The sequence below is a fragment of the Aphidius gifuensis genome, linkage group LG4 (genome assembly GCF_014905175.1).
Source record: "Aphidius gifuensis isolate YNYX2018 linkage group LG4, ASM1490517v1, whole genome shotgun sequence".
Taxonomy (NCBI): domain Eukaryota; kingdom Metazoa; phylum Arthropoda; class Insecta; order Hymenoptera; family Braconidae; genus Aphidius; species Aphidius gifuensis.
Window position 1 is genome coordinate 10,506,767 of NC_057791.1, and position 14,054 is coordinate 10,520,820.

At 29.5% G+C, this 14,054-nt stretch overlaps 1 protein-coding gene across 1 annotated transcript in view; it reads left to right on the forward strand.

Moving 5' to 3' along the window:
- LOC122853846 overlaps positions 1-14,054 on the forward strand; it is an 89,799-nt gene that overhangs the window by 844 nt on the left and 74,901 nt on the right. The window lies entirely within an intron of this gene.

Sequence of the window (14,054 nt, forward strand, 5' to 3'; positions counted from 1 at the left end):
AATAATTAATTCGAGAAAAAATGTCTTGTTTTGAGAAAATATTTTTTTTCAATTTGAGACAAATTATTTTTTTTTTTTTAAAATATCGAATTAATTTAAGAAAACTTGTGATAAACTTAAGGATATTTTGTCTTTTGATTTGAGGAAAAATTTGCAAAAAAAAAATGACATATACCTAAATTTGAAAGACAAGTCATTCTATTTAAGGCAACAAGCGTTCAAGTTGAGAGAAAATTTGCTAAAAAAAATCATATATGGCTCAATTCAAAACAGTATTGATTTTTTTTATGTAAAATATTTGTTAATTAAAATCACTTGAGAATTAAATCAAAGCAACAAACAATCAATTTGAGAAAAAATTTGCTAAAATAAAATGACATATACCTTAATTTGAAAGACGAGTCATTCAATTTGAAGCAGCGAGTGATCAAGTTGAGAGAAAATTTGCTAAAATAAAATCAAAATTTGCTCTATTTATATCATTATTCACTCAACTTAAATATGTTCTTTTCTCAACTTAAATGATTTTTGTCTCAACTTCAATTAATCAATAATCAAAAGTTGAAAAAATACATTTTTTAATTAAAAAAAAAAAAAAATTATTATTTTTCGCTCACTGAGAACTTCATTTCGTTTTTTATTTGTATCATAGTTTTTTTTTTTTGTAAATTAATTTTTTGTCCCGAGCGCGATTCGAACCTATCTCCCTAAAAACCCCAAAAAACCTAATAAATTAGTTGAATCTATATATTTATGTAGTAAAAAAAGGAATATATGATTGACTTTGTTAACTTATTCAAATTAGAGTATGTATTTTATAATAAATTAAATTACATCACCACTTAACTTTTTTTTGTTATTTGTCTAAAAAAAAAAAAATAAAATAAACTTTATTCAAATAAATGTATTATAAGACGTCAAGTTTATTATATATTTAATAAATAATATATGTGAAAGAAAGTCATTCTTAATGAGGATGAAAATTTTCGGTCTTTCAAGTTAACGTGCGATGGCTTCGTGGATAACACACTGGCGTTTGGAATAAAGGTTTAGATAGATTTTTAGGGAGATAGGTTCGAATCGCGCTCGGGACAAAAAATTAATTTACAAAAAAAAAAAACTATGATACAAATAAAAAACGAAATGAAGTTCTCAGTGAGCGAAAAATAATAATTTTTTTTTTTTTTTTAACTAAAAAATGTATTTTTTCAACTTTTGATTATTGATTAATTTAAGTTGAGACAAAAATCATTTAAGTTGAGGAAAAAACATATTTAAGTTGAGTGAATTATGATATAAATAGAGCAAATTTTGATTTTATTTTAGCAAATTTTCTCTCAACTTGATCACTTGCTGTTTCAAATTGAATGACTCGTCTTTCAAATTAAGGTATATGTCATTTTATTTTAGCAAATTTTTTCTCAAATTGATTGTTTGTTGCTTTTATTCAATTCTCAAGTGATTTTAATTAACAAATATTTTACATAAAAAAAATCAATACTGTTTTGAATTGAGGCATATATTATTTATTTTAGCAAATTTTCTCTCAACTTGATCGCTCGTTGCTTTAAATTGAATGACTCTTCTTTCAAATTGAGGGTTATGTCATTTCATTTCAGCAAATTTTTTCTCAAATTGATCGCTTGTTGCTTTAATTTAATTCTCAAGTTATTTTAATTAATAAATATTTTACATAAAAAAAAATCAATATTGTTTTGATTTATATATTATTGAGGTATATATTATTTTATTTCAGCAAATTTTCTCTCAACTTGATCGCTTGTTGCCTTAAATCGAATGACTTGTCTTCCAAATTGAGGTATATGTCATTTTTTTTTTCCAATTTTTTCCTCAAATCAAAAGACAAAATATCCTTAAGTTCATCACAAGTTTTCTTAAATTAATTCTATAATTAAAAAAAAAAAAAAATAATTTGTCTCAAATTGAAAAAAAATATTTTCTCAAAACAAGACATTTTTTCTTGAATTAATTATTTTTTTTTTCAACTTAAGACAAAAAAGTTCCAAGAAAAAATTTGCTAATATGAAGAAAATTTTTTTTCAATAACAGCAATTTTTTTTCTCAGTGTATAAATAGAATTCAAACTTTTTTGTCTCTATAAATTTTTCAATGATGTCAATAGTTTTTGAGTTAAAAGGATGCAAAAGCTGGTACATTTCTTAAAAAATCCTTAAAAATTAAAACTAAAAAAAATCACAAGTCAAAATTTTTTGCTCTAGAACAATAAAGAAAATATTTCAAGTGAATTCAATTTTAGGACTTAAAATTCACGTGGATCTAGCCATATATTTTATGGATTCGAGATGTGGCAAAGCCACGTCATGAATATTTGTTGAGCAGTGTATTTTTCGCTCGCACATATTCGCTTGGTGGCTGGACTCGAAGTGAATTTTATATTCTACATATTAAGTCATAAAACAGCACCACATTGACTACGTCATACGATAGATAAATGTGGTGGGAGCATCGAAATATGCGCCGGTGCATTCCATCTCGTTACAAGCTCATTTTTTCGATGTTACGTTGGATTTCACCTTGATCATATACATACACCATACATGACCATTTATGAACAACATAGGTGTGCTTAATATGTCATTTTACTTATCTCATTCAAATTTACTATGAATGCTGTTGGAGCTCACTTTCCTGGTGAAAATAATTTTGACAAAATTCGTCTCATTTTGGCAAATTTTGTCAAATTTTTTTTGTCAATTTTAATAAATTTTTTCTTTTGATAAATTTTGGAAACATTTGACAATATTTGTCAAATTTTGTCTAATGTTGACAAATTTTGGCAATATTTGTTAAATTTTGTCGATTTAATAATTTTTTTTTTGATAAATTTTGAAAACATTGAACAATATTAGTCAAATTTTGTCTAATTTTGACAAATGTTGTCAATTGTAATAATTTTTTTTTGACAAATTTTGGCAATATGTGTCAAATTTTGTCAATTATTATAATTTTTTTTTTTTGATAAATTTTGGCAATATTTGTCAAATTTTTTCAATTATAATAATTTATTTTTTTTTGATGAATTTTGAATACATTCGACAAAATTTGGCAGAATTAGACAAATTTTCACAAACTTTGCCAAATTTTTTTTAAACTGTTAATTTAGAAGAAGCTATATGAATTTGATAATTCTTTAAAATTTATCTATAAACTGAAAGATATCGTCGAATTGTTACCATCTTTGCTAGTGATGATATCAATCAATCCTTTATAAAAAAGGACAAGACACTTTCAGTTAACTTCACGTAGCAACGTTTATTCGTCATTCTATTGGCTGACGCTATCGACACATCTATTTTCATTAGTTCTCACACACACATACACGTTATACGTTCGATACATTCAATAAATCGATATATTTAAAATAGTGGCTAAGTTAATTTAATATGCAATTTAATAGTTATAAACACTATTAAGTACACTGTAAACAGAATAATAGAAAAATACTTTGCCTCATAGACACAGATGCAATAATGTCAAGTATATTTTATTTATTTATAAAATATTTTCAATAAAAGTGCCACTGGAGTATGTTATTAAAACATTAACCAGATGCAACAATTAAATCAATGTCAAGTGTCATTGTATTCGGTGTTAACATGTTGTTCCAACTATTAACACATCAACAACAGCATATACAACATTAAAATTGTCAAAACTTAATCGGAAATATTATTAAATCAAATTCCTTTGATAAATAATTTAGTGAACTTAAAGCAACGTTTGGTATACCTATCAGTAATGCCATCAGTTAATAAAAAATTAAGATAAATTATAATTTGTCGAAAAAAATGAATGAGAAAGTAATAAATATTTACACACATACATTGAGTAAAATGGAGCCAAAATAATGGTCAAATTGTATTGATTGATTCGATAATCATTGAATAACACTATCAGCATCAATAATACAATTTGGAACAAAAAAAGCTGGGATCCACATAATAGTTTTTTAAAAAAAACGAATAATATAAAGTCGAAGTTGAGTGCCCGAAGAGCACGATCTACACGTCATTTTTTGATTTTCCTTTAACATCACATGTTGATCAACATTACAATTATTGAAATTATCTATTGAAATAAAACTTTATAGATATTAATGGTTTAAGTGAAAGATAAAAAACTGTTAGTCATTTAGAATTTATATTAATGAATTTGATATAAAATATTCGCACTGAATATCGGAATATTCATCATATTTGTTTTTGTTTATTTATTTTTATATTGTACAGTTTAATGAAAAAGGCTACTGATACAATAACAAACTTAAAATATGTAAATGCATATCTAATTATTATATGCATATAAAAAAACATACGAAAAAACGTAACTATTCCCAAACATATGACATCGACATTCAAGTTAAATAAAAACGACCGCGCAAGCGGGCGCTCAGTCTCGTCAGAAGAAAATAAAGAATAATATATTGATCAATGTTTCTCGAATGCAGCAGTCCAATTCACAGGGCAAGAAAAATTTTACACTTTCCCAGGTAGGAATTCTCGGGCTTGACGACCATGTCAGGCTTGTGCAAGGGCTGTGTATCAAGCCTCAGTAGCACAGGCTTGATACAAGCTTGTCCCCGTTGATTTTACCCGATCTCACACGGGCCTTGGTAACTCAGTCTTGTGTAAGGCCTGTTTTTTTCGCTTTTGCCCGGCCTCACACGAGCCTTGGTAACTCAGTCTTGTGTCAAGCCTGTATTTTTTTATTTTACCCGGTCTCACACGGGCCTTAGTAACTCAGTCTTGTGTCAAGCCTGTGTTTTTTGCTTTTACCCGGCCTCACACGGGCCTTGGTAACTCAGTCTTGTGTTTTTTGATTTTACCCGGTCTTACACGAGCCTTGAAACACAGCCTTGTGTCAAGCTGGTGCCCATCGTTTCACCAAGCCTCACACGAGACTTGACTTGTGCATATATTTAATAAAAAAAAAAAAAAAAAATAGTCATTAGTTGTATAAATGTTATATAAATTTTAAAGAGAAATTATCAGGCTTTGACTATTGTGTCAGGCTTTTGCGAGGACTGTGTATTGAGTCTCAGTAGAGTTTATTCATATAAAAAAGTTTCACTACATCTTACATCAATACCCCGACGGTTGACTTGATAGCGCGTTCGACTTCTACGTGAGAGACCCCGGATCGATCCCACGTCACCTCCATTTGTTTTCGTTTAATTAATGTCGTTTATTCAAAATAAAACTATCTTTCTTCTTTATATATCTATCGCGTTCACGCAGGGGAGCGTTGGGTGGGGATTCGTGAGGGGTAACTCGCTGATCAAAAAATACAAAACTTCGAAAATTAATTACGCGAAAACGAGTGGTGATAAAGAAAAACTTATGAGAACTGCCCCTCTCTAAAATATTATTTTATGTCACAAGGGCAGTGGGAATAGTGTCGGAGGGGTAGTGCGTTTTTTGGAAATTCACAAATTATTATCACTGTCCCTAGTAACATAAAATATAGTTCGATACATGTGCCCAATCAAAGAGCCCGCTCACAACTCATTTGGAGGGGAAACACTCGCCAAGGCTCGTGCTTGCCCCTCCAAATTCGTTGTGAGCACACACTCTGCCTGGGCACTTGTAACGAAATATACTATTCTACAACTTTTATTTGAATTATTTTACTCTAAAGCTAACGGGAAACGCGGCATTGATTTTTTTATTTTGAATTATTTTTTTTCAACCTTTTTTCCGGGGAATAGAAATTTTTTATTATTAAATATGAAAATGGGAGGTCATAAAATATTTATACTATTTTTCCGGCTTTCGAGGTAAAAATTTTTGAAATATGCGGACCTTTTACAAATATAGCCTGGATCATTGTGCATGTTCTGCACTTCAATTCTGAAAGAAACTTTAAAGTTTACGGTTTGCGGCCGATGTGGGCGTTAAAAAAAAAATTATGGCAATTCTATGTTGAATTTATTTTATGACAAGAGAGCTCATTTTTACATTTGAAAGCTAAAGTTAAAATCGATGACTCCAAACGGGGTCCGCGAATTAATTTGACCGATTTTGTTTATCACAGGGTGTCCTCGAATTAATTGAGGCGGTATCACCACAGGGGGTCCACTAGTTGGCTTGACTCTTTTTAATCACCCAGGAGGTCCCGAAATCTTGCCACAATATTGTTTTCTTGAAAGTTGCCATATTGGATTTTTTTTATTGACGTCTTTGATTTTCGAAAGATGCTATCTTGTGTCACTCTGTTTACAATTGTTTACCGAGCCATACTTCTCCTCAGAAGTTTCTACAAGATTTCTCCTTTTCATTTTTGCGTCAATCATAGGTGTCGACTTTTGTAATGCGTTCAAACTGTTCCCAATTTCTATTATAGCCTAGAAAAACTATTGAAAACCTGGGTAGTACAGTCGGATTGCGCTTACCACTCGGCGTCGGTGGTCGGGATCGAACCCATGACCCTCATGTCACAAAGCTCAAACCTTAACTGCCGTGCCATATCGTTGGTTATACAAAAAGAGTATAGTGACTTAAAAGTCTTTTATATTAATGAGAATAGTTGTCTTTTATTCCCTTGGTTGCCAAAACGCATCAGGTCAAAAACTCATTTCATTGAGATACCATTACGTTTATCAATTATTTTATAAATAAATAAGCAGGTAGAACGACAGACCTTATTCATACACTGAAAAAACGTTTCCACTGCAGGCATGGTACGTTCCTGCTGCCGGAGCAGTAAAGTAGACTGCACTTTAACATTAAAAGAAATGTTTAATTGAACATTTAAAAATTCTAAATTTTAATCCTAACCTATAAGTGATGTCAAAGTCGTAAATCGTATATGACCGCGCATACAGATGTGCGCATTCAGTTACCACAGCAGTGCTTTGTACTGCTCTCACAGCAGTACAGTTTACCGAGAATATACGAGTGCTTACTGTGGATTTACATGGACATCCTGCTACTGTAGCTGTCTACCATTACCGGTACAATAGACCGTGCCTGCAGCGGGAACGTTTTTTCAGTGTAACTTCAACCATTACAGTTACTGGTAAAAAGTTTGATTGTTTATTATTCTTATTAGATGTAATTGAGAAAGAGAAATTATGTAGCTTGATATTTTTCTCCAGAGTAATAATAATAACATCGACCAGCAATTGTTCACAATCAATCGGTGCCCTCAGTATTTTAATAAAGTGTGAGATAATTGATACACACTTGCAATCCAAGAAAAGTGAGAATAATTTATGATTATTATTAGTAACTGATGGAAGAGAATAAATAACAAATATTTTTAATGTTGACTTATGTGTGGCAATTAGAGCACCAATAAACAACGCTTTTTCAGGGCACATAAAGTACCACTAATACGTAACTTGAGCTGGTGATGTATTTTTGTTCAGCCTCGTTTCAATTAATGAGAAACAATCAAAGTCGGTAGTTGATGAAGAAGAAAATAGTTGTAATTGTTCGTTGTTATTTATGCTCCTTGCATTTTTCTAATTTATATTGTGATGTTGTATATGGTGTTACGTGTGTATGATCAAATACTTCATCAAATTGTGTATCACATGTTAATAAAGCTGGTTTCTAAGTTGGTGCAATATAAGAGTATAATGGTGATGAATTTATTGGTGCTGCGTAACTATTAGACTTTTTGATACAATTTTGAAGTTCCCTTTAATTAACTTGACCACCTTTGTATTGTCTTGAAATGCTTGCACCTGCTGAACAACATCTCCACTCATTGAATTCCTATATGAAATATTTGTTGGAGTAGTTAATCTATTTCTTGAGTTAGAACGACTTCTACTAATTAAATTTCTATCTCAAATATTTGTTGAAAATGACAATTTTTTTTCATTAGATAATATTAAAAGCACCGTCAAATGCAGACAAGCTTTTTTTTCCAAAACCGTTTCACAAGAAATAGATAAATAATATTGATATGTTGTGTGACACTTTCACTTTATTCATTAGCAGTATTAACGATTATTACTAATTTCTGTTTCAACCGCGTCAATACATTTTTATCGATGTCAATTTTATTTTTACTTGACATTTCTAGTTCACATCTTTCTTCATACTGGTATACTTTAATATATTCCAGACGAACTCATTAGCCGATTTTTTCAATTCGATGGAACAGTTGAATTTATGAATTTCGATATGATTTTTCTGGCAGTTCTCAATAAGATTCTTTCCTTTTCCCGAAATTCATCGTTGAAATTTTAGTCGACTCGATAATAACCGTCGATTCTACTTCAATCTGAATGTCCCCAAAACCACCATTTTATGGATTTCATGTCTCCAGTTATTGACAGTTTTGGAGACATTCTGTAAAAATAGAAAATGCACAGAAATATGCAGAAATAGTGTACTCGTTTTTGAGAATCTTTAACGATATCTGTAATCCATTAGACATAACAACAGTTTTTTTCGAAAAACACAAAAGAAAAGTTGTTCATCAAATAATTATTAAATGACCTCGAAAGCACCGTGACATACAATTTTTATAATTGTGGAATGGTTGTTTCGAGGACATATGCTAAAATTTGAATAATATAAACATATTATATTTTTTACGAGTTCTACTCAAACCTTCTTTGTGCCCACGAAACGTGCAGGTTTGGCAATTCCATAGAACCTTTCTGATAATCTCAAACCATACTCAAATTAAAACGGAATTAACGACGTAGCTTTAAAACGTCCCCAAAACCACCATACTACGAAATTTTTTTATTCGTAGAACGGTGGTTTTGAGGACTTGCAGCCTATACCGAAAATTATAAAATTAATCTTTCAAATTTAGAATATAGTCTGCTCAAAAAATCTGGGAGGTCGTCATGGTCGGGGAAAACTGAAAAAAAATATGAGCGGGTCCGTCGGGAGATTAGAAATGGGGTGGTGGGTGGGAAAGTTGCATTAGGTCGCGGGAAAGGGTTAAAAAAAAATAAAAACGTTTTTTTTTTCGGGATATCTCAGAGGGAAAAGGTAATAAGGAAAAAAAGTTCAAATAAAAGTTGTAGGGAAAAAAATTTAGGAAATTTTTGGTATCCATGTTTTTTTTTTTAAATTGAATAGTTTAGGAGTAAATTAAGGTCAAAGTTCAGGAAAGTCATAAAGTAGTGGGGTAAACAGCGGGAAGAGGAGAAATAAGAAAGAAAGAAAACCGTCACGTCTCACGCACTCGTATAGTATATAGCGCGTTTCGGTAGGCTTCGGTCGTTTTCGGAATTCGGTCATACTACTTTAGTGCTGTGTATTGAAGAAGGACAAAGGATGAATCGGCTTTTATTTTTTTTTTTTATTATTATTATTATCTTACTCTCGCGCGCTCACATATATTTCTCGGTTTTTCTTCAACTTCAATCATTTCTAATCAAACGCAAAATAGAAAAATTATAAAATTCATGTAAAATGTCAATCAACTATCAAGAAATATGATGGGTTTTTTCATTTGTCAACCAGAACGTTTGTTTATAAAATATTCAATAGATAAACAATTACGACATAGCAAACATTGGCTATACCGAGGTTGTTCATTTATTTAATATTTTATAAACAAATATTATGGTTAACAAATAAAAATTCTTATTATATTCCTCGATAGTTAATCAATAATTGTGGTAAATTTCATAATTTTCTTATTTTGAATTCTCCCAGAAGTAATTGAAGAAAAACTGAGCAAAAACAATATGCTAAATCACCGACTTACATATATTTCTGGGTTTTTCTTTAATTATTTCTAGGAAAACGCAAATAGGAAAATTATAAAATTTACATTAAATATTTATTAACTATCAAGGAATATGATGGGTATTTTTATTCGTCAACCGGAACGTTTGTTTATGAAATATTAAATAAATAAACAATCTCGGTATTACCAATGTTGAGTATGTCTTAATTGTTTATTTATTTAATATTTTATAAACAAATATTATGGTTGACAATTGAAAATTCTTATCATATTCCTTGACAGTTGATTAATAATTAATGTAAATTTTATAATTTTTTTATTTTTCGTATTCCCGGAAATAATTGAAGGAAAACTGAATAAAAAATATGCTCAATCACCGACTCATATATTTCTGGGTTTTTCTTCAATTATTTCTGGGAAAACGGGAATAGGAAAATTATAAAATTTACAACAATTATTAATTAACTATCAAGGAATATAATGAGAATTTTTTTTTGTCAACCAGAACATTTGTATATGGAATATTAAATAAATTAACATTTATGGGCTCCCTGAAGTTGATGCGCGACTTCAACGTAGAAACTTCTTATAGGCCTCAAAAGAAAGCCCTGAATTTGTAGTATTTTGTAGTGAAAAAATTAGAATTTGTAGTTCAATAGTTTTCCCTGAAAAATAATTTATTTATTAAGGTATTTCAAAAAATTGAAAAAAAACTTTCTGGAGAGAATTTTTTTGCAGGAGATAGGTTTAACTACAAATTATAATTTTTATACTACAAATTGCAGCAAAGCTCTTTGCTTAGAATAGACATTTTTTCTTTTATTTTAAACAATAAATAAAAAGGTTTATTTATAATTATTATGTGATATATTTATAAACAAATGCATAACTTTTTTGTTCATTGTCTAAAATGAAAATTGTAATATTTTTTTAATGCAGAAAGACTTACTGCAATTTGTAGTGCAAAAATTATAATTTGTAGTTTGATAATTTTCACGAAAAATAAACTTGTTTTATAAATACCTTAATATATGAATTATTTTTCAGGGAAAACTATTGAACTACAAATTCTAATTTTTTCACTACAAATTTCTACAAATTTATATATAATCTACAAACAAATTACTACAAATTCTGACAAAGATTTCTGACCCATATACAACGCCTGTATAAGTCGATTTTTGCAGGAAATTGCTTCTAACCCTTTTTTCAACCCTTTTTTTTTTAACTACAAATTCTAATTTTTTTACTACAAGATACTACAAATTCAGGGCTTTCTTTTAAGCCTTATAAAAAGTTCCTACGTTAAAGCTGCGCGCCAATATCACAGAGCCCATAAATGTTTATTTATTTAATATTTCATATACAAATATTCCGGTTGACAAAAAAAAATTCTTATTATATTCTTTGATAGTTAATCAATAATTGTTGTAAATTTTATAATTTTCCTATTTGCGTTTTCCCAGAAATAATTAAAGAAAAACCCAGAAATATATGAGTCGGTGATTGAGCATATTTTTTATTTAGTTTTCCTTCAATTATTACTGAGAAAACGCAAATAGAAAAATTATGAAATTTGCAACAATTAGTAATTAACTATCAAGGAATATAATGGGTATTTTTATTTGTCAACCATAATATTTGTTTATAAAATATTAAATAAATAAACAACCTCGGTATACTGAATCACCCACGCTTGGTTTTTTTTTTCTTTTTCTTTCATTTTTTCCGGGAAAACGAAAAATAGGAAAATTATAAAATTTACATTAATTATTAATCAACTATCAAGGAATATAATAAGAATTTTCAATTGTCAACCATAATATTTGTTTATAAAATATTAAATAAATAAACAATTAAGACATACTCAACATTGGTAATACCAAGGTTGTTTACTTATTTAATATTTCATAAACAAACGTTCCGGTTGACGAATAAAAATACCCTTCATATTCCTTGATAGTTAATAAATAATTAATGTCAATTTTATAATTCTCCTATTTGCGTTTTCCCAGAAATAATTAAAGAAAAACCCAGAAATATATGTGAGTCAGTGATTTAGCATATTGTTTGCTTAGTTTTTATTCAATTATTTCTGGGAGAACGCAAAATGGGAAAATTATGAAATTTACCTTAATAATCAAATAACTATCGAAAAATGTAATGAGAATTTTTATTTGTAAACCATAATATTTGTTTATAAAATAATAAATAAATAAACAACCTCGGTTTTACCAATGTTGAGTATGTCTTAATTGTTTATTTATTTGATATTTTATGAACAAATGTTCCGCTTGACAAACAAAAATTCTCATTATATTCTTTAATAGTTGATTAATAATTAATGTAAATTTCATAATTTTCCTATTTTTCTTTTTTCCAGAAAAAAAGAAAGAAAAAGAAAAAAAAAAAACCACGCGTTCGTGATTGAGTATACCGAGATTGTTTACTAAAGAAGTATGACTGAATCCCGAAAACGACCGAAGCCTACCGAAACGCGCGCTATATACTATACGAGTGCGTGAGACGTGACGGCTTCTTTCCTTCTTATTTCTCCTCTTCCCGCTGTTTACCCCACTACTTTATGACTTTCCTGAACTTTGACCTTAATTTACTCCTAAACTATTCAATTTAAAAAAAAAACATAGATACCAAAAATTTCATAAATTTTTTTCCCTACAACTTTTATTTGAACTTTTTTTCCTTATTACCTTTTCCCTCTGAGATATCCCGAAAAAAAAAACGTTTTTATTTTTTTTTAACCCTTTCCCGCGACCTAATGCAACTTTCCCACCCACCACCCCATTTCTAATCTCCCGACGGACCCGCTCATATTTTTTTTCAGTTTTCCCCGACCATGACGACCTTCCAGATTTTTTGAGCAGACTAATAAGGGCATTCTTCCAGACTGTAGATTGATATAGTTTTAATAATTAATTGGACGAATCGAATCATAAGGACTATCACATGAATCCGGAATATAAGGAAATTCTCCGACGAAAAACCTGTTGACTGGAAAGTCGGTCGTTCTGTTTTTTATTAACATGGAAAATGTAGACAATCTTATCCGGTTTTCCGGAACCTCAGAAATGATTGATCACCTTGAACCAGTTGCCTGAACAACCAGATACTGCCTCAATTTAGTAGCATTAGAAATTTTTGGATACCTTTGGAAAAACCGAAACTGAGTTCGTTTCGATAGCAATAACTACAACAATTTGTTAGACAATATTTGTATTTAGAGAAAGACCGTTTTCTTTATTTACGAGTTGTACTCAAACTTTCTTGGTGTCCACGAAACGTGCAGGTTTAGAAATTACATAGAACCTTTCTGATAATCTCAAACCATACTTAAATCCAAATGGAATTAACGACGTAATTTTAAAACGTCCTTAAAACCACCATACTACGAAATTTTTATAGTCGTAGAACGGTGGTTTTGAGGACTTGCAGCCTATACCGGAAATTATAAAATTAATCTTTCAAACTTAAAACAAGGGCATTCTTCTACACTGTAATTTGTTATAGTTTTAATAATTTATTGAACGAATCTAATCATAACGACTATCACATAAAATCAGAATATAAGGAAATTCTCCGACGAAAAACGCGTTGACTGGAAAGACGGTCGTTCTGTATTTTATTAACATGGAATATATAGACAATCTTATAATAGATATAAGGACTATTGCCACCGTCAAAACAGTCATCGCGTTATTTCAAAAAGATAAGTGAATTTTTAAAAGAAAAGTCCTTGAAACCAGTGCCGTAACAAGGAATTTTTGCGCCCTGGGCAAAATTATATTTTGCGCCCTATTTTTATCGATATAATATATAAAAAAAAATCATTTGTTAGGTGTATTTAACGATAATATATATAACAAGCAAAACCGCCAGAATATACTGAAATTATTTTTTTTTTTAAATAAAAATTGTTGTGGATAATAATATAAAAGTCAAAATATTTTAAAAGTGATATAGATGAAGAATGAATCATTACAAAATCAGAACAGTTTTTGTCTTCTGGCGTTGTCGCTGAAAAATTCATCTATGATGTCATCGAAGTCTATTGAAGATACAATCAATTTGGCAGAATGATTCTATTATAAAAAATATTGCAGAGAAATTGATCTAGAAAATGAAATAATTTATTTGGTTACATCCAATCTTTAGCAACAGTCGCCAATAGCTTTTTGATTGATTAATTATGGCAAATGTATCTAGGGAAAGAATGTAACCAAATATATTAATTCCTAGTCTAAATTAATTCCTTAGCAATATTTCCTATCATAAATTGAAATTATTGTCTAAAATAGCTAAAGAATTCATTTAGACTAGGAAATAAT